We start from the raw sequence: 21,662 nt of genomic DNA on the forward strand, positions 1-21,662 counted from the left end.
TTTTAGGTATTTGTCTCAGTAGGACCCTACTTCTTGGTACAAAATCAGAGGGGAAAATGAAATGATCTTTTTAAAGATTTTTATTTATTTGAGAGCACATGAGTGAGAGAGAGAAAAAAAAAAGAAAAAATACGAAAGTAAAAGAATAAACTCTAAAATGACCAAAGTTAAGAAGTTAATAAACTGGAAAAAAGAACTGAGAATTTTACCCAGGATGCAGTATAAAGAGAAAAGTGAAAAGGTTTATATCGAGTGTTCCTTGAGAATCACTGTTTCATAAACTTTTAATGGATTCTAGTATAAGATTATAGAGCAATATTGGAACAAAGTGGTCAAATACATAACAGCTGAGAAATTTTAATATAAATAAAAATTGACACAGAAAACTAAGCTATGATTTATGAATCTAACAAAACTTAGGAAAGGAAGAAAAAAGGAACCAGGAGAAATCTTTGATGAAACAAAACTAAAACTATAAAATATGGTTTGTCGTATAACTTGAAATACACTATAATGACAATAAAATGTAATAGATTAAATCGCTTTAATAAATATCAGAAATTGGGATCTCTGGGTGGTGCAGCGGTTTGGCGCCTGCCTTTGGCCCAGGGCGCGATCCTGGAGACCCGGGATCGAATCCCACGTTGGGTTTCCGGTGTATGGAGCCTGCTTCTCCCTCTGCCTATGTCTCTGCCTCTCTCTCTCTCTCTCTCTCTGTGACTATCATAAATAAATAAAAATTAAAAAAAAATAAATAAATAAATATCAGAAATTATCAGTGTGGATATAAAAAATCAGTTATATGCTGCTTACAGGGGACACTGTTACACACACAACCTAAAACAGAAAATATAAAAAAGGAAAAAAAAGAAATAGACTAAGCATATATGAACCGAAAAAAAAGGTAGTGCAACAATATCTGTCAAAGTAGAATATGAAGTCGAAGCATTAATGTGAATAAAGCACATAATTATAGAGCTATAATTATAAGCTATAATTCATGAAAATGCTAATAGAAATTATAAATTTGTATGTGCCTAATAATATAGACCTAAACTGTAAAACACCAAAAGCCAACAACTATGAAAACTCAGAATTGCAAAATAAAAGTGAAAAGCTCATAGAAGCATAATGGCAAATTTTAACACCTCTCTCAGAAACTACACATTTGGAGAATATATAGAGAATTTGAGTAACACATATGACAGAATTGTGAGTTTACATATCCCTGTATTCAAAAGAGAGTATAAAAAAAAAAAAGAGAGTATAACAGAGAATACACATTCTCCTAAAGCATGCATGCAACATTTTAAATATTTATAAAATTAACTGTATACTCTCAGTCACAAAGAGTCATAGTTATTCAAACCACATTATCTGATTACAATGCAGTTTAATTAGAAATTAACTATTACAACTAGTAATTAAAATCCTACAGGTTAGAAAATCTGAAAAAAAGCCAAAAGTTTTTAATGACTAGGTTAAACAAGACTTCACAAGGAAAATCATAAACTGTAATGGTTTTATCAACAAACTAAAATATGAAAAATAAATTTGTGAGGTATAGCTAAAACAGTACTTAGAAGTTATGAATAGCCTTAAATATATTTACTACAATGACCTAGCATTTAATGCAAGAAGCTAGATGAAGAAATCAAAACAGTAAGAAAGTTGAAGCAACAGAATTATAAAAACACAAATTAATAAGCCTAGGAAAAACATTTATGGAGATGATTTTTAAAATCAATTTCTTTGAAAGCTAATAAACTAGGTAAGCCTCTAGAAAGTTTGACTAGACGTGTACACACATAAGTGTTATCATCATATAACGGAATACTACTGTTCAGCCACTTAGACTGAGTGAACCAGATCATCAATACAGAGGAATCACAGATAAAATTGCTGAATGATAAGATTTCTGTAATTTAGGGACCTCTGGGTGACTCAGCGATTGAGCATCTGTCTGCCTTTGGCTCAAGGTGTGATCCCAGTCTGGGGATCGAGTCCCGCATCTGGCTCCCTGTGAAGAGCCATCTGCTTCTCCCTCTGTCTGTGTCTCTGCCTATCTCTCTCTTATGAATAAATACAAAATCTTTAAAAAATTCTGTGGTATATTTACTTATTCATTTAACAGTGTTTTGTATGTTTACATATACAATTCAATGTGTGTGTGTATGCATGGGTATGTTGTAGATATTTATATGACCAAGTTACCTACAACATGTTCTTAAGAAGTATGAAGCACATGGTGAAGTGTTAGCTTTTTAAATCTTTCAAGAATTTAAATTGATATATGTGTACTTGGAGTTTCTTTCCCCCTTCTCCTAATCCTAGTCTTTCCTTGCATAGAGATAATTATTATCCTAAGGATGGTGTTGTTTTGTTTTGTTTTGTTTTGTTTTGTTTCCCAACCAGTTTTATACTTTTACATTTTGGAAAACCTCCCATTCTTATAAAGCAGTTTCTCTTTATCCACTTTAAGAAATTACAATTTTCCTTTGACAATTTGGTGTTTTTACTTGTTTCTTTTATTTCACAAAGGAATGACTTCATTCTTTAAAAGAGTAAGCCAACTAAGTTAATACTGACATTGAGGCCCAAGACTATGAAGAAACCAATTTGTTCTTAGCACCAGTTATGCTATGGGTAAGTAAAACAAAACAAAACTGGAAAATAGTCACCATCCACTATAAATCTTCAGAGTATTTATTGTCCCATTCGACTAGCATGGAAAGAATTACAGAAAAATATAAAAGGCATTGTTCAGTGCTCTCTGAAAAAAAGTTGGTTTCTTGTACTGATATATATTCCATTCACCAAATTCTTTTTTTTTTTTTCATTCACCAAATTCTTACATGTTGCTCATATGAATAAAAATTAAGTCATATTGGGCAGCTCGGGTGGCTCAGTGGTTTAGTGCTGCCTTCAGCCCAGGGCATGATCCTGGAGACCCAGGATCGAGTCCCATGTTGGGCTCCCTGCATGGAGCCTGCTTCTCCCTCTGCCTGTGTCTCTTCCTCTATTTCTCTCTCTGTGTCTCTTGTGAATAAATAAATAAATAAATAAATAAATAAATAAATAATAATAGATAGATAGATAGATACATAAATGTTTTTTAAAATTGAGTGATATATACATAGTAATTATATATATATATATATCAATATATATAATTTTATTTATCATGGTAATTGATCCATACCAGCTATGAGAATTAGTTTTCTTATATTGGTAGCCAGTGAGTAACTTTCTTTCTGGAATAAAGATAGTCATTCTAAGTACTTTTATTTAACTTTTCGAAATGTTTGCTTTAACTGTATCACTAAGTGCATATTAACTAAAGATTACACATATCTTACTCCCAGGTATGGTAAAGGCCAATATGGGAACACCTGATTGCCTGTCATTCATTCTAGATTATGCAATTAGATCCTTTTACAATTTATCAGAGTTCTCAGGATCTTTTCCTCAAAATTAAGAAATGAATTGCTGTTCCCAGAGATATTATGCTTGAGTATCCTGAGGGAAAAACTAACATTTATTAACTATTTCTCTATGTCAGAAATCTCTTCTCTGAGTCACAGTTGACAAATTAGTTCAGTTTCAGCTTTTCTATACCTCCTTGTATTTCTATCTCCTCTTGTATTTCTATCTCCTCTTCTTTTCAATTTCTTTCTTTCTTTTTTTAAAATATCTTTGTTGGTTTAAAAACTCACAGATGCATTGCCCAGCTATGTTTTTTGCACCTTTTATTCTGAATTGTTGATATTTAAAAGAAATTTCATACAAACATGTAATTATTCCCAAATATATCACACCAATTTCACATTTTTTGTATAATGAATAAAAATAGTATATCCAAGAACATGTCAATCAGCCTGTGAAGTCATATCTAAAACAATTACTCAAACCTATGACTTGCTGTCGCCCCCTAAAATTTCATGTGCTGTTCTACCTCTTGTTTTAAAACTTGCAGTTTCTACCAATCTCTATAAAATCTCTATACTCTTAGAAAATTGAACATATTCATTCATACATTTTTTTGAGTAGACATTTAGCCAGGCTTTAAAAGAAGTACAGAACTAACACAAGATACAGTTGTTTACCACAGGAATTTGGATTTTCTGGATAATGTATGAACACACCAGCGTAATTCCTGATGGTCAAAGCAGCATATGAGCCAATGTCCAGTAGGGGCAAGTGCTCATGTTTTCTAAAGAACTATTAAATTGAGATCAGAAAGGCTTTGTGAAATTTCTAGGAATGGAGAACCCAAATGGCTAGGCTACTTAGTGTGTAGCAATGAAGAGTCCAAGAAGAGGTGAGAATTATAGTAGATAAGTGAGTGTGGTTTATTCAGGAAACAAGGAAATCTCTGACCCAGCTAAAGTTAAGGATCTGCACTGGGAAAGAGTGAAGACAATACTAATTAACAGAGCAGGCTGCATTGTGCAGGATCTTAAAGAGAACATATTTTTTTATAGGGAAAAAAGGAATAACAACAAAGATTTACTGAAAACTTTGATGGCTTCTTATCAGGGAGTGAAATGTTAAACTGTGAATTAAGAAATATCTTTAGAAAAATGTTTACTAATGTTCAAAGGATCATTAACTAATAGGGTCACTTCAAAAGGGTCAAATCATGTCAAATAAATGTGGAAAAATACTGGGGCATTTGACTTCCAAAAGGAAAATATGAATTTCCCAAGCCTATTGGACGAGAGAACCCTTTCTGGGAAAGGGAAAACAATGCATGGATCATATATTCTATATGCACTGATAGCAATCTCCGTCTATACACTAGCATATGTAAGAAATGTACAGTACTGTAGTTCTAAATAGCTCACTTGATGTCTAGTTTGATTCTCTGTTCCGAGACTGGTAGAGATTTAGGATTTCTTAATTGTCCCCATGAGTGTGTCTATGTTCTGGAGTCTTCTAGTGCCAGGGAGGCTATAAAATGGTGAAGTGGCACTTATCTGGTTGCTCTGTGTCATTGATGTATACTAATAGACACTAAGGTGTCCAAACTGCTCTCTGGTCCTGGGAAATTGGTGTGTACTCCTGTTGCTGAGGCATGTCTTTCAGACCCAGTGGCTTTCTATTTCTATTTTCTATTTCTAGAATAGTATGCTATTCTGGGACTGATGGAGATACTTTTACTAACTGATCTGTTCCATGTTGAGGTATAAGAAGCTCTGTGTGGACATAGAGGGCCCCATCGTTCTGAGACATGTCAGCTCGTTATTCTGTGAGGTATTTCTGCTTCCTTTTGGTTTCTATCCAGGAAATGGTGCAGATATCCCATGTACCTACCTAGTGGTTTGGGGTTTTTCCCATGAGATTGCCCATGAGATTAATTCCCATGAGATTAAATCTTCTACTGTATGCCACAAATCATTGTTTCCTAGAAAGCTAAATCTTCAAGACTCGTAAGCAAAAAGAGCTCCCTTTTCCTCATATTCTCCTCTTGCTTCTATTCCCCAAGGAGGTGATTTAGTTGCCTCTTAAGGCAGCTTAAGACAGGAAGAAGGGTGAGGGAAGGAATACCTGAGGTGAAAAAAGAGTATTTCAAAGATCCTTCCTACCATACTTGGAATACCCCTTAGGAAATGCTGGTGTACAGAACTGAGGATGAAAAGCCAGCAAAGAAAAGGATATGTATGGTAGTGGTGCTGCCGTGAGTTTTATGATGTGTGGTCTCAATAAATAATGCCTCTTTGTCCTGTAAACCACCATCTTTGGCGTGGTCTTTTGCACAGTCCTCTCCCACTTGAACTCTTGGAAAGTCTCTCTTGCTTCTGGGAACTCTTCCTCCACCATATGAAAGGAGGAGAAGCTACCTTATTGAACACATGGGGACCAATTGAGAGCCAGTGCCAATAGACACCTAGGTGAGCTCCAGAGGAACTGCAGGCTAACTGCAACTGCACAAGTGACCTCAGCTGAGAACAGAAACTGCTCAGATGAGTCTCCACTGAAGTGTTATGTGAATCATAACCAAAGAAATGGTTGTCTAACCTACTGAGTTATGGAATGATCTTTATTATCAATATATAAACATACAACACAATACAACGCATTACAAAAAGTATGTAAGATGATAGATATGGTCTGCATTGAACATACAGGAGATATTTTGTGGGAAGACTTCAATATGAATATATGGGATCAAGAAAAAACTTTAAATGGAAATAGCTGGGTCTTGGAAGGGGTTCAATTTTCATTCATTGGAAAAATGAAGATAGAAAGTGTCAAGTGTCATTATGGAGATTCCAGTCTTCAGTGACTTAGCAAACTGCTGACATGTTGGTGGATGGACCCATGCCAGATGGAGATTTGGTATCTTTCTGTAGTTGCGCCTTTTTGTAAATCACTATCACTCATTGGCTTGGATTCAACAGGTGATTTTTCGGGCACTGATGAAATGAAAAACAAACACTTGTCTTATATCAACATATTCTCAGACATGACACTAGAATCGTCTTAATTCCTGATCACACGGATTACCCTAAAGATTTCCTCAACACAATGAAGTATATGTTGTAAAATGAAGACATGTCAAAACTATGGAGTGATTGATGATATGTGTCTCCAGGTTCTGAATGTAAACTCTGTTTTACAAAGCGGGGTGTTGCCGGTGAGCTGTGATTAGCTAGGCTCCAATAATACTCGCACTAGTCTCAGGGGAACTTCTCCTAGTTCTATTAATTGCTTTTTTAGAAATGTGTTTTACATCCTTTATCTTATTGAATCTTGACCACATTTCTAAGATTTAAACATTATTTTTATCCACATTTTAGGCATGAATAAAGTGATACTGAGCTAGAGTAATTGGCAAAAGGTAATATAGCTGATAAATGGGGGCACTGGAGTTTGTCCTTTGGAGAGGTGGTTTGACATCAAGTCAAGTCCTTGTCTCTCCATGATGTTGGTTCTTTTCAACTCATTTCAAAGAGCACTGGAGTCCTGTGGTGCCTCAAGAGCCACTGAGCAAAAAGAGGAGGGAGGAGGAATAAAAGCCCCATGCTCTGGCTGAAACCAGATTTATATATTATAAATAGAAATACATAATTACGCATTATATGCTTAACCATATATATGTATATATGTATATATATGATCCATTTAAAATTGTGTTAGAAAAAATTCCCAAACACTATATCATACCATGCTATCTCCTAATACTGCTAGAAACTTCTTGAAGTTTCTATGCTTTCTTTGGTCTCCAACAGTGTGAAACCTCCCTTGACCTGTGAGCCAGACTTCAGAAGAAAGAGCAGCTGGGGATCATTGCCCTGGGGATGCTCTGGGCTCCAGAACAGGGCTATCTGCCATGACCCCTGGCAACCTTGCTGTCTGTGTCTCCCTAAAGCCAATTAAATTATTCACAGTACCTGCAGCTTTTTCATTGTTATCACAACTCATTGAATTCTCTCCCAAGAGAGAAGTGATGTCTTCTCCAAATATCTTGAGGCAATTTTCAATCAAAAATTGTACAAGAGAAGCCTGTAATGCAAAAAGACCACATTGGGGTGTTCTTTCTCATGTGGCATGGTTTTACATCACATTTTGTTTATAAACCTTGGATCTAACCAAAAATGTGGAAGACTTCTAAGAAGAATTCAGAGTTGATAAAAAATCTATAGAAACCCGAGTTCCCTAAGAAAAATAACATAGACTGATAACTTTCCGATGTACTTTGGGTACAGATTTTAAAATACTACTAGTCAGTAGGCTAAAGTCCTAATTTGTGGCCTAGTTTAATAGCTAACATTGTGATACCAATGGTTATATCTTTAAAACTAGGATAGTTTTCAAAGTAACCTACCTTATTAAACTTTACTTATTTTTTGAAACTTTGTTTCCAGAATATATTGGGTTGTAACTTAGTATAATATCTGATTAAAATGTATAAAGCATACACAAAAACCTATGAAATCCATTTCTTAAATGAGGAAGAATCTTAGTTGGAGGGTGGAGATTCATGTGGATTTTGTTTTCTTTTCTTTTGTTTTTGAGGAAAAACTCACAGGGCTGGAGAGAAAACGTCTTTATGTCTAACCGCAGTCCCTTCTCACATCGTGCTTTGCCTAATGCTGGCTCTCGGCAAGAGCTTGGGGAAAAGCTGTCATTTTATTAGGCATGTGTGGCTCCATTAGGATGTTCTGGAATATCCTACTAGCTTCTGTCCGATGTAGCAGAGGCAAAAGCGTAGCCAAGTATTTTTCTTTCTTTTTTGTTCATAATAAATTTATTTTTTATTGGTGTTAAATTTGCCAACATACAGAATAACACACAGTGCTCATCCTGTCAAGTGCCCCCCTCACTGCCCATCACCCATTCACCGCACCCCCCACCCTCCTCCCCTTCCACCACCCCTAGTTCATTTCCCAGAGTTAGGAGTCTTTATGTTCTGTCTCCCTTTCTGACATTTCCCACACATTTCTTCTCCCTTCCCTTCTATTCCCTTTCACTATTATTTATATTCCCCAAATGAATGAGAACATATAATGTTTGTCCTTCTCTGATTAACTCATTTCACTCAGCATAATACCCTCCAGTTCCATCCACGTTGAAGCAAATGGTGGGTATTTGTTGTGTCTAATGGCTGAGTAATATTCCATTGTATACATAAACCACATCTTTATCCATTCTTCTTTAGATGGACACTGAGGCTCCGTCCACAGTTTGGCTATTATGGACATTGCTGCTAGAAACATCAGGGTGCAGGTGTCCCGGCGTTTCATTGCATCTGTATCTTTGGGGTAAATCCCCAACAGTGCAATTGCTGGGTCGTAGGGCAGGTCTATTTTTAACTCGTTGAGGAACCTCCACACAGTTTCCCAGAGTGGCTGCACCAGTTCACATTCCCATCAACGGTGTAAGAGGGTTCCCTTTTCTCCACATCCTCTCCAACATTTGTTGTTTCCTGCCTTGTTAATTTTCCCCATTCTCATCAGTGTGAGGTGGTATCTCATTGTGGTTTTGATTTGTATTTCCCTGATGGCCAGTGATGCAGAATATTTTCTCATGTGCTTGTTGGCCATGTCTATGTCTTCCTCTGTGAGATTTCTGTTCATGTCTTTAGCCCATTTCATGATTGGATTGTTTGTTTCTTTGGTGTTGAGTTTAATAAGTTCTTTATAGATCTTGGATTCTAGCCCTTTATCTGATACGTCATTTGCAAATATCTTCTCCCATTCTGTAGGTTGTCTTTTAGTTTTGTTGACTGTATCCTTTGCTGTGCAAAAGCTTCTTATCTGGATGAAGTCCCAATAGTTCATTTTTGCTTTTGTGTCTCTTCCCTTCATGGATGTATCTTGCAAGAAGTTACTGTGGCCAAGTTCAAAAAGGGTGTTGCCTGTGTTGTCCTCTAGAATTTTGATGGAATCTTGTCTCACATTTAGATCTTTCATCCATTTTGAGTTTATCTTTGTGTCTGGTGCAAGAGAGTGGTCTAGTTTCATTCTTCTACATGTGGATGTCCAATTTTCCCAGCACCATTTACTGAAGAGACTGTCTTTCTTCCAGTGGATAGTCTTTCCTCCTTTATCTAATATTAGTTGACCATAAAGTTGAGGGTCCACTTCTGGATTCTCTATGCTGTTCATGATCTATGTGTCTGTTTTTGTGCCAGCACCACACTGTCTTGATGACCACAGCTTTGTAGTACAACCTGAAATCTGGCATTGTGATGCCCCCAGCTCTGGTTTTCTTTTTTAATATTCCCCCAGCTATTCGGGGTATTATCTGATTCCACACAAATCTTAAAATAATTTGTTCTAACTCTCTGAAGAAAGTCCATGGTATTTTTTTTTAATTTTTTATTGGTGTTCAATTTACTAACATACAGAATAACCCCCAGTGCCCGTCACCCATTCACTCCCACCCCCCGCCCTCCTCCCCTTCTACCACCCCTAGTTCGTTTCCCAGAATTAGCAGTCTTTACGTTCTGTCTCCCTTTCTGATATTTCCCACACATTTCTTCTCCCTTCCCTTATATTCCCTTTCACTATTATTTATATTCCCCAAATGAATGAGAACATATAATGTTTGTCCTTCTCCGACTGACTTACTTCACTCAGCATAATACCCTCCAGTTCCATCCACGTTGAAGCAAATGGTGGGTATTTGTCATTTCTAATAGCTGAGTAATATTCCATTGTATACATAAACCACATCTTCTTTATCCATTCATCTTTCGTTGGACACCGAGGCTCCTTCCACAGTTTGGCTATCGTGGCCATTGCTGCTATAAACATCAGGGTGCAGGTGTCCCCGCGTTTCACTGCATCTGTGTCTTTGGGGTAAATCCCCAATAGTGCAATTGCTGGGTCGTAGGGCAGGTCTATTTTTAACTCGTTGAGGAACCTCCACACAGTTTTCCAGAGTGACTGCACCAGTTCACATTCCCACCAACAGTGTAAGAGGGTTCCCTTTTCTCTGCATCCCCTCCAACATTTGTTGTTTCCTGCCTTGTTAATTTTCCCCAACCTCACCGGTGTGAGGTGGTATCTCATTGTGGTTTTGATTTGTATTTCCCTGATGGCAAGTGATGCAGAGCATTTTCTCATATGCATGTTGGCCATGTCTATGTCTTCCTCTGTGAGATTTCTCTTCATGTCTTTTGCCCATTTCATGATTGGATTGTTTGTTTCTTTGGTGTTGAGTTTAATAAGTTCTTTATAGATCTTGGAAACTAGCCCTTTATCTGATATGTCATTTGCAAATATCTTCTCCCATTCTGTAGGTTGTCTTTGAGTTTTGTTGACTGTATCCTTTGCTGTGCAAAATCTTCTTATCTGGATGAAGTCCCAATAGTTCATTTTTGCTTTTGTTTCTTTTGCCTTCGTGGATGTATCTTGGAAGAAGTTACTGTGGCCGAGTTCAAAAAGGGTGTTGCCTGTGTTCTTCTCTAGGATTTTGATGGAATCTTATCTCACATTTAGATCTTTCATCCATTTTGAGTTTATCTTTGTGTCTGGTGCAAGAGAGTGGTCTAGTTTCATTCTTCTGCATGTGGCTGTCCAATTTTCCCAGCACCATTTATTGAAGAGACTGTCTTTCTTCCAATGGATAGTCTTTCCTCCTTTATCGAATATTAGTTGACCATAAAGTTCAGGGTCCACTTCTGGGTTCTCTATTCTGTTCCACTGATCTATGTGTCTGTTTTTGTGCCAGTACCACACTGTCTTGATGACCACAGCTTTGTAGTACAACCTGAAATCTGGCATTGTGATGCCCCCAGATATGGTTTTCTTTTTTAAAATTCCCCTGGCTATTCGGGGTCTTTTCTGATTCCACACAAATCTTAAAATAATTTGTTCTAACTCTCTGAAGAAAGTCCATGGTATTTTGATAGGGATTGCATTAAACGTGTATATTGCCCTGGGTAACATTGACATTTTCACAATATTAATTCTGCCAATCCATGAGCATGGAATATTTTTCCATCTCTTTGTGTCTTCCTCAATTTCTTTCAGAAGTGTTCTATAGTTTTGAGGGTATAGATCCTTTACATCTTTGGTTAGGTTTATTCCTAGTTATCTTATGCTTTTGGGTGCAATTGTAAATGGGATTGACTCCTTAATTTCTCTTTCTTCAGTCTCATTGTTAGTGTATAGAAATGCCACTGACTTCTGGGCATTGATTTTGTATCCTGCCACGCTACCGAATTGCTGTATGAGTTCTAGCAATCTTGGGGTGGAGACTTTTGGGTTTTCTATGTAGAGTATCATGTCATCGGCGAAGAGGGAGAGTTTGACTTCTTCTTTGCCAGTTTGAATGCCTTTAATGTCTTTTTGTTGTCTGATTGCTGAGGCTAGGACTTCCAGTACTATGTTGAATAGCAGTGGTGAGAGTGGACATCCCTGTCTTGTTCCTGATCTTAGGGGAAAGGCTCCCAGTGCTTCCCCATTGAGAATGATATTTGAATAAATAAAAAAAAAAAAAGAGAATGATATTTGCTGTGGGCTTTTCATAGATGGCTTTTAAGATGTCGAGGAATGTTCCCTCTATCCCTACACTCTGAAGAGTTTTGATCAGAAATGGATGCTGTATTTTGTCAAATGCTTTCTCTGCATCTAATGAGAGGATCATATGGTTCTTGGTTTTTCTCTTGCTGATATGATGAATCACATTGATTGTTTTACGGGTGTTGAACCAGCCTTGTGTCCCAGGGATAAATACTACTTGGTCATGGTGAATAATTTTCTTAATGTACTGTTGGATCCTATTGGCTAGTATCTTGTTGAGAATTTTTGCATCCATGTTCATCAGGGATATTGGTCTGTAATTCTCCTTTTTGGTGGGGTCTTTGTCTGGTTTTGGAATTAAGGTGATGCTGGCCTCATAGAACGAATTTGGAAGTACTCCATCTCTTTCTATCTTTCCAAACAGCTTTAGGAGAATAGGTATGGCTTCTTCTTTAAACGTTTGATAAAATTCCCCTGGGAAGCCATCTGGCCCTGGACTCTTGTGTCTTGGGAGGTTTTTGATGACTGCTTCAATTTCCTCCCTGGTTATTGGCCTGTTCAGGTTTTCTATTTCTTCCTGTTCCAGTTTTGGTAGTTTGTGGCTTTCCAGGAATGCGTCCATTTCTTCTAGATTGCCTAATTTATTGGTGTATAGCTGTTCATAATATGTTTTTAAAATCGTTTGTATTTCCTTGGTGGTAGTGATCTCTCCTTTCTCATTCATGATTTTATTAATTTGAGTCTTCTCTCTCTTCTTTTTAATAAGGCTGGCTAATGGTTTATCTATCTTATTAATTCTTTCAAAGAACCAACTCTTGGTTCTGTTGATCTGTTCCACAGTTCTTCTGGTCTCAATTTCATTGAGTTCTGCTCGAATCTTTATTAACTCCCTTCTTCTCTTGGGTGTAGGATCTATTTGCTGTTTTTTCTCTAGCTCCTTTATGTGTAAGGTTAGCTTTTGTATTTGAGTTCTTTCCAGTTTTTGAATGGATGCTTGTATTGCGATGTATTTCCCCCTTAGGACTGCTTTTGCTGCATCCCAAAGATTTTGAACGGTTGTATCTTCATTCTCATTAGTTTCCATGAATCTTTTTAATTCTTCCTTAATTTCCTGGTTGACCCTTTCATCTTTTAGCAGGATGGTCTTTAACCTCTACGTGTTTGAAGTCCTTCCAAACTTCTTCTTGTCATTCAGTTCTAGTTACAAAGCATTATGGTCAGAAAATATGCAGGGGACAATCCCAATCTTTTGGTATTGGTTGAGACTGATTTGTGACCCAGTATGTGGTCTATTCTGGAGAAACTTCCCATGTGCACTTGAGAAGAATGTGTATTCAGTTGAGTTTGGATGTAAAGTTCTGTAGATATCTGTGAAATCCATCTGGTCCAGTGTATCATTTAAAGCTCTCATTTCTTTGGAGATGTTGTGTTTAGAAGACCTATCGAGTATAGAAAGCGCTAGATTGAAGTCACCAAGTGTATTATTATCTAAGTATGTCTTAACTTTGGTTATTAATTGATTGACATATTTGGCAGCTCCCACATTCGGGGCATATATATTGAGGATTGTTAAGTCCTCTTGTTGAATAGATCCTTTAAGTATGATATAGTGTCCCTCTTCTTCTCTCACTACAGTCTTTGGGGTAAATTTTATTTCATCTGATATAAGGATGGCCACCCCTGCTTTCTTTTGAGGACCATTTGAATGGTAAATGGTTCTCCAACGTTTTATTTTCAGGCTGTAGGTGTCCTTCTGTCTAAAATGAGTCTCTTGTAGACAGCTAATAGATGGGTCCTGCTTTTTTATCCAGTCTGAAACCCTGTGCCTTTTGATGGGGTCATTAAGCCCGTTCACATTCAGAGTTACTATTGAGAGATATGAGTTTAGTGTCATCATGATATCTATTTCAGTCCTTGTTTTTGTGGAATGTTCCACTGAACTTCTTCTTAAAGGGGAATTTTAAGAGTCCCCCTTAAAATTTCTTGCAGAGCTGGTTTGGAGGTCACATATTCTTTTAGTTGCTGCCTGTCTTGGAAGCTCTTTATCTCTCCTTCCATTTTGAATGAGAGCCTTGCTGGATAAAGTATTCTTGGTTGCATGTTCTTCTCATTTAGGACCCTGAATATATCCTGCCAGCCCTTTCTGGCCTGCGAGGTCTCTGTGGAGAGGTCTGCTGTTACCCTAATACTCCTCCCCATAAAAGTCAGGGATTTCTTGTCTCTTGTGCTTTAAGGATCTTCTCCTTATCTTTGGAATTTGCAAGCTTCACTATTAAATGTCGAGGTGTTGAACGGTTTTTATTGATTTTAGGGGGGGATCTCTCTATTTCCTGGATCTGAATGCCTGTTTCCCTTCCCAGATTAGGAAAGTTTTCACCTAGAATTTGTTCAAATACATATTCTGGCCCTCTGGCCCTTTCGGCACCCTCGGGAACACCAATTAAACGTAGGTTTTTCTTCCTCAGGCTGTCGTTTATTTCCCTTAATCTATCTTCATGGTCTTTTAATTGTCTGTCTCTTTTTCCCTCAGTTTCCCTCTTTGCTATCAACTTGTCTTCTATGTCACTCACTCGTTCTTCCACCTCGTTAACCCTCGTCGTTAGGACTTCTAGTTTGGATTGCATCTCATTCAATTGATTTTTAATTTCTGCCTGATTAGCTCTAAATTCTGCAGTCATGAAGTCTCTTGAGTCCTTTATGCTTTTTTCTAGAGCCACCAGTAGCTGTATAATAGTGCTTCTGAATTGGCTTTCTGACATTGAATTGTAATCCAGATTTTGTAACTCTGTGGGAGAGAGGACTGTTTCTGATTCTTTCTTTTGAGGTGAGTTTTTCCTTCTAGTCATTTTGCTCAGTGCAGAGTGGCCAAAAGCAAGTTGTATTGGGAAAAGGAGAAAAAGAGAGGAGAGAAAGAAGGAAAGAAAAGAGAAAGAGAAAAAAAAAGGAAGAAAAAAACGAAAAAGAAAAAAAAGGGAAGAAGAAGAGAAAGAAAAAGAAAGGAGAAAAAAGGGGGGTGGGGGAAGGAAACAAATCAAAAAGCAAAACAAAACAAAACAGAACAAAAAAAAAAAAAAAAAAAAAGAACCACGGGGGAGTATCTTCTGATTCTGTGTACTTTAAGTCCCTTGGCTTCCTCTGGAAGTTGTCAGTCAGTCTAGCTGGTCTTCTGGGGGAGGGGCCTGCTGTGCTGATTTTCAGGTGTTAGCAGTTGGGGGAGCTGCTGTGCCCCTGCCTGGTGCAGGGCTCAGTGGGGTTGTTTACCCCGTGAGGCCGCAGGAGGAACAGCCCCAGTGGCGGGGCAGCTCTGGAAACCTGGATTCAGCCCCCGCAGGAACTCCAGAGGTCTCCGTCTGCAGGGCCTGGAGGCTCCGGGGCGGGGCTGCTGATCTGCTCAGCTGGGGCAGGAGCGTCCTTGCTGTCCTGGGCCGTCCCGGCCTCTGCCTGTCCCGGGGGAGGCGGGATCCTGGGCTGTGTCCCGGCGCCCTGTGCTCCGGAGCCTGCGCTGGTGGATTCGCGCTCCCGGGCCGCGCAGCCCCCTCCGCGGAGCCGCCGCCCGAGCACCCCGAGCTGCTCCTGGAACCGCGCAGCCCCCTCCGCACGGAGCCTCTTCCTCTGCCCGAGCCCCTCCGAGCTGCTCCCGGGGCCGCGCAGCTCCCTCTGCGGAGCCGCCGCCCGAGCCCCTCCAGCTGCTCCGGGTCCCGCCGCAGCCCTTAGGGAGCTCGGCGCACTCTCCTGGGCGCGCAGTTGCTGTTACTGTCCCGGGGAGCTCGAGGGCATCCCCTCCCTCCTGGGTCCTGCTCCACCTCCCTGCGAGCCCCTTTCCGCCCGGGAAGGTTGGTGCAGCTCCTGCTTCTCCAGGCCGGGGCTCTAGTCCATGGTATTTTGATAGGGATTGCATTACATGTATAAATTGCCCTGGGTAACATTGACATTTTCACAATATTAATTCTGCCAATCCATGAGCATGGAATATTTTTCCATCTCTTTGTGTCTTCAATTTCTTTCAGAAGTGTTCTATAGTTTTTAGGGTATAGATCCTTTACCTCTTTGGTTAGGTTTATTCCTAGGTATCTTATGCTTTCGGGTGCAATTGTAAATGGGATTGACTCCTTAATTTCTCTTTCTTCAGTCTCATTGTTAGTGTATAGAAATGCCACTGACTTCTGGGCATTGATTTTGTATCCTGCCACACTGCCAAATTACTGTATGAGTTCTAGCAATCTTGGGGTGGAGGCTTTTGGGTATTCTATATAGAGTATCATGTCATCGGCGAAGAGGGAGAGTTTGACTTCTTCTTTGCAAATTCGAATGCCTTTAATGTCTTTTTGGTTTCTGATTGCTGAGGCTAGGACTTGCAGTACTATGATGAATAGCAGTGGTGAGAGTAGACATCCCTGTCTTGTTCCTGATCTTAGGGGAAAGGCTCCCAGTGCTTCCCCATTGAGAAAGATATTTGCTGTGGGCTTTCGTAGATGGCTTTTAAGATGTTGAGGAATGTTCCCTCTATCCCTACACTCTGAAGAGTTTTGATCAGGAATGGATGCTGTATTTTGTCAAATGCTTTCTCTGCATCTAATGAGAGGATCTTATGGTTCTTGGTTTTTCTCTTGCTGATATGATGAATCACATTGATTGTTTTATGAATGTTGAACCAGTCTTGCATCCCGGGGATAAATCCTACTTGGTCATGGTGAATAATTTTCTTAATGTGCTGTTGGATCCTATTGGCTAGTATCTTTTTTTTTTTTTTTAAAGATTTTATTTATTTATTCATGATAGTCACAAAGAGAGAGGCAGAGAGGCAGAGACACAGGCAGAGGGAGAAGCAGGCTCCATGCTGGGAGCCCGATGTGGGATTCGATCCCGGGTCTCCAGGATCGCGCCCCAGGCCAAAGGCAGGCGCCAAACCACTGCGCCACCCAGGGATCCCTAATGGCTAGTATCTTGTTGAGAATTTTTGCATCCATGTTCATCAGGGATATTGGTCTGTAGTTCTCCTTTTTGGTGGGGTCTTTGTCTGGTTTTGGAATTAAGGTGATGCTGGCCTCATAGAACAAATTTGGAAGTACTCCATCTCTTTCTATCTTTCCAAACAGCTTTAGTAGAATAGGTATGATTTCTTCTTTAAACGTTTGATAGAATTACCCTGGGAAGCCATCTGGCCCTGGACTTTTGTGTCTTGGGAGGTTTTTGATGACTGCTTCAATTTCCTCCCTGGTTATTGGCCTGTTCAGGTTTTCTATTTCTTCCTGTTCCAGTTTTGGTAGTTTGTGGCTTTCCAGATATGCATCCATTTCTTCTAGATTGTCTAATTTATTGGTGTATAGCTGTTCATAATATGTTTTTAAAATCGTTTGTATTTCCTTGGTGTTGGTAGTGATCTCTCCTTTCTCATTCATGATTTTATTAATTTGAGTCTTCTCTCTCTTCTTTTTAATAAGGCTGGCTAATGGTTTATCTATCTTATTAATTCTTTCATAGAACCAACTACTGGTTTTGTTGATCTGTTCCACAGTTCTTCTGGTCTCGATTTCGTTGCGTTCTGCTCGAATTTTTATTAACTCTCTTCTTCTGCTGGGTGTAGGATCTATTTGCTGCTTTTTCTCTAGCTCCTCTAGGTTTACATAAGGTTAGCTTTTGTATTTGAGTCCTTTCCAGTTTTTGAATGGATGCTTGTATTGCAATGTATTTCCCCCTTAGGACTGCTTTTGCTGCATCCCAAATATTTTGAACGGTTGTATCTTCATTCTCATTAGTTTCCATGAATCTTTTTAATTCCTCCTTAAAGGCGGCTGCGCAGCCGGGAGCGCGAATCCAACAGCGCAGGTCCCAGAGCCCAGGGCGCCGGGGACACAGCCCGGGATCCGGCCTCCCCCCGGGACAGGCAGAGGCCAGGAGGGCCCAGGACCCCAAGGACGCTCCTGCCCGGAGCTGAGCAGAGTAGCGGCCCCGCCCCCCGGAGCCTCCAGGCCCTGCAGGGGGAGTGCTTCAGAGTTCCTGTGGGGGCTGAATCCAGGTTTCCTAGCTGCCGCAGCCACCGTGGTTCTTCCTCCTGCGGCCTCACGGGGTAAACAACCCCTACTGAGCCCTGCACCAGGCAGGGAGCAGAGCAGCTCCCCCAAGTGCCAACACCTGAAATTCAGCACAACAGGCCCCTCCCCCAGAAGACCAGCTAGACGGACAAGTTCCAGGGGTAGTCAAGGGACTTAAAGTATACAGAATCAGAAGATACTCCCCCGTGGATTTTTTTTTTCTTTTTGATTTCTGTTTGCTTCCCCCCCCCACTTTTTTTTCCCTTTCATTCTTTTTCTTTCTCTTTCTCTTTTTCTTCTCTTTTTTCTTTTTTTCTTCCTTTTTTCTTTTTTCTTTTTCTCTTTTCTTTCCTTCTTTCTCTTTTTCTCCTTTTCCCAATACAACTTGTTTTTGGCCATTCTGCCCTGAGCAAAATGACTAGAAGGAAAACCTCACCTCAAAAGAAAGAATCAGAAACAGTCCTCTCTCCCACAGAGTTACAAAATCTGGATTACAATTCAGTGTCAGAAAGCCAATTCAGAAGCACTATCATACAGCTACTGGTGGCTCTAGAAAAAAGCATAAAGGACTCAAGAGACTTCATGACTGCAGAATTTAGATCCAATCAGGCAGAAATTAAAAATCAATTGAATGAGATGCAATCCAAACTAGAAGTCCTAACGACGAGGGTTAACGAGGTAGAAGAACCAGTGAGTGACATAGAAGACAAGTTGATGGCAAAGAGGGAAACTGAGGAAAAAAGAGACAGACAATTAAAAGACCATGAGGTTAGATTAAGGGAAATAAACGACAGCCTGAGGAAGAAAAACCTACGTTTAATTGGGGTTCCTGAGGGCGCGGAAAGGGACAGAGGGCCAGAATATGTATTTGAACAAATCTTAGCTGAAAACTTTCCTAATCTGGGAAGGGAAACAGGCATTCAGATCCAGGAAATAGAGAGACCCCCCCCTAAAATCAATAAAAACCGTTCAACACCTCGACATTTAATAGTGAATCTTGCAAATTCCAAAGATAAAGAGAAGATCCTTAAAACAGCAAGAGACAAGAAATCCCTGACTTTTATGAGGAGGAGTATTAGGGTAACAGCAGACCTCTCCACAGAGACCTGGCAGGCCAGAAAGGGCTGGCAGGATATATTCAGGGTCCTAAATGAGAAAAACATGCAACCAAGAATACTTTATCCAGCAAGGCTCTCATTCAAAATGGAAGGAGAGATAAAGAGCTTCCAAGACAGGCAGGAACTGAAAGAATATGTGACCTCCAAACCAGCTCTGCAAGAAATTTTAAGGGGAGCTCTTAAAATTCCCCTTTAAGAAGAAGTCCAGTGGAACAATCCACAAAATCAGAGACTGAATAGATATCATGATGACACTAAACTCATATCTTTCAATAGTAACTCTGAATGTGAACGGGCTTAATGACCCCATCAAAAGGCACAGGGTTTCAGACTGGATAAAAAAGCAGGATCCATCTATTTGCTGTCTACAAGAGACTCATTTTAGACAGAAGGACACCTACAGCCTGAAAATAAAACGTTGGAGAACCATTTACCATTCAAATGGTCCTCAAAAGAAAGCAGGGGTAGCCATCCTTATATCAGATGAAATAAAATTTACCCCGAAGACTGTAGTGAGATGAAGTGGGTGGGACACTATATCATACTTAAAGGATCTATCTAACAAGAGGACTTAACAATCCTCAATATATATGCCCCGAATGTGGGAGCTGCCAAATATGTCAATCAATTAATAACCAAAGTTAAGACATACTTAGATAATAATACACTTGGTGACTTCAATCTAGCGCTTTCTATACTCGATAGGTCTTCTAAACACAACATCTCCAAAGAAATGAGAGCTTTATTTTTTATTTTTTATTATTTATTTATGATAGTCACACACACACAGAGAGAGAGAGAGAGGCAGAGACACAGGCAGAGGGAGAAGCAGGCTCCATGCACCGGGAGCCCGATGTGGGATTCGATCCCGGGTCTCCAGGATCGCGCCCTGGGCCAAAGGCAGGCGCTAAACCGCTGCGCCACCCAGGGATCCCCGAAATGAGAGCTTTAAATGATACACTGGACCAGATGGATTTCACAGATATCTACAGAACTTTACATCCAAACTCAACTGAATACACATTCTTCTCAAGTGCACATGGGAAGTTTCTCCAGAATAGACCACATACTGGGTCACAAATCAGTCTCAACCAATACCAAAAGATTGGGATTGTCCCCTGCATATTTTCTGACCATAATGCTTTGTAACTAGAACTGAATGACAAGAAGTTTGGAAGGACTTCAAACACGTAGAGGTTAAAGACCATCCTGCTAAAAGATGAAAGGGTAAACCAGGAAATTAAGGAGGAATTAATTGATTTCAAGGAGGAGGACGTGGGGCCACTGAGCCTCCCCGGGCTGCCCCATGTCCTTTCTCTTGTTACTGTGATGGATCATGGTGACTGATAGCCAAAGGGGACGCAGGTGGGAGATGGGCAAAATAGATGAAGAATATTAAGAGCGGGATCCCTGGGTGGCCCAGCGGTTTGGCGCCTGCCTTTGGCCCAGGGCGCGATCCTGGAGACCTGGGAACAAATCGCACATCGGGCTCCCGGTGCATGGAGCCTGCTTCTCCCTCTGCCTGTGTCTCTGCCTCTCTCTCTCTCTCTCCCTGTGTGACTATCATAAATAAATAAAAATTTAAAAAAAGAACATTAAGAGCTATAAGTATCTGGTTCTCAAATAAATAAGACACAGATATTTAGAAAGTACAGCCTAGGCAATAGAGTCAGTACTATCGTGACAACTTTGTATGGGGACAGATGATGATGACACTTCTCCCCACTTCTCGTAGGGAGATCTGAGTATGCACAGAATTGTCAAATCACTAAGTCGTAGCCCTGAAACTACTGTAACATTGTGTGTTGAATGTACTTCAATAATATCAAAGAAAAGGGGTTTCTGATGGGACTCACAGTGGGTCCATGAAAGGCATTAAAATGGTCATTACACATATGAAGGCACCTCTGAAGAGGGGATAAAGATGCTCACATGACTTGATGTTAATTTTCAGAACATTTACTTGAGAGAGGGTGCAGTGGGGAGGGGTGGAGGGAGAGGGGGAATCTGGAGCAGACTCCTCACATACCAGTCACCAGGTCTGGGTGAGGACCACGTGAGGACCACAGTCAGCAGGTACAGGTGAGCCCCATGTGGGACCCAGAGCCACCAGGAGCAGATGAGGCTCAGGTGGGGACCAAAAAGATCAGGTCCAGTTTGAGGCCCAGGTGGAGCCCAGAGGCACCAGGTCCAGGTGAGGCCCAGGTGGCAACCAGACTCACCAGGTCCAGGTGAATCCCAGGTGGGGACCAGATTCACCAACTCCAGGTAAGGCCCAGGTGGGGACCAAAGTCACAAGGTCTGGGTGAGGCCCAGGTGGGGACACAGTCTCCAGGTCCAGGTGAGGCAAAACTGAGGACCAGAGTCAACAGGTCCAGCTGAGGCACAAGAGGGGACCAGAGTCACCAAGTCCAGGTGAGGCCTAGAAGGAGACCATAGGACCCAGGTCCAGGTGAGCCCCATGTGGGAACCAGAGCCACCAGGTCCATTTGCGGCCCAGGTGGGGACCACAGTCACCAGGTCCAGGTGAAGCC

At 40.3% G+C, this 21,662-nt stretch overlaps 1 long non-coding RNA gene across 1 annotated transcript in view; it reads left to right on the forward strand.

The window, feature by feature from the left end:
* LOC118351389 (uncharacterized) overlaps positions 1-2,856 on the forward strand; it is a 60,610-nt gene extending 57,754 nt beyond the window's left edge. The window contains exon 3 of the long non-coding RNA XR_007403399.1: positions 2,542-2,856. This is a non-coding gene — a long non-coding RNA (uncharacterized LOC118351389). The remainder of the gene's footprint in view (positions 1-2,541) is intronic.
* Positions 2,857-21,662: the final 18,806 nt, after the last annotated feature.

The sequence above is a fragment of the Canis lupus genome, chromosome 18 (assembly GCF_003254725.2).
Source record: "Canis lupus dingo isolate Sandy chromosome 18, ASM325472v2, whole genome shotgun sequence".
Taxonomy (NCBI): Eukaryota; Metazoa; Chordata; class Mammalia; order Carnivora; family Canidae; genus Canis; species Canis lupus.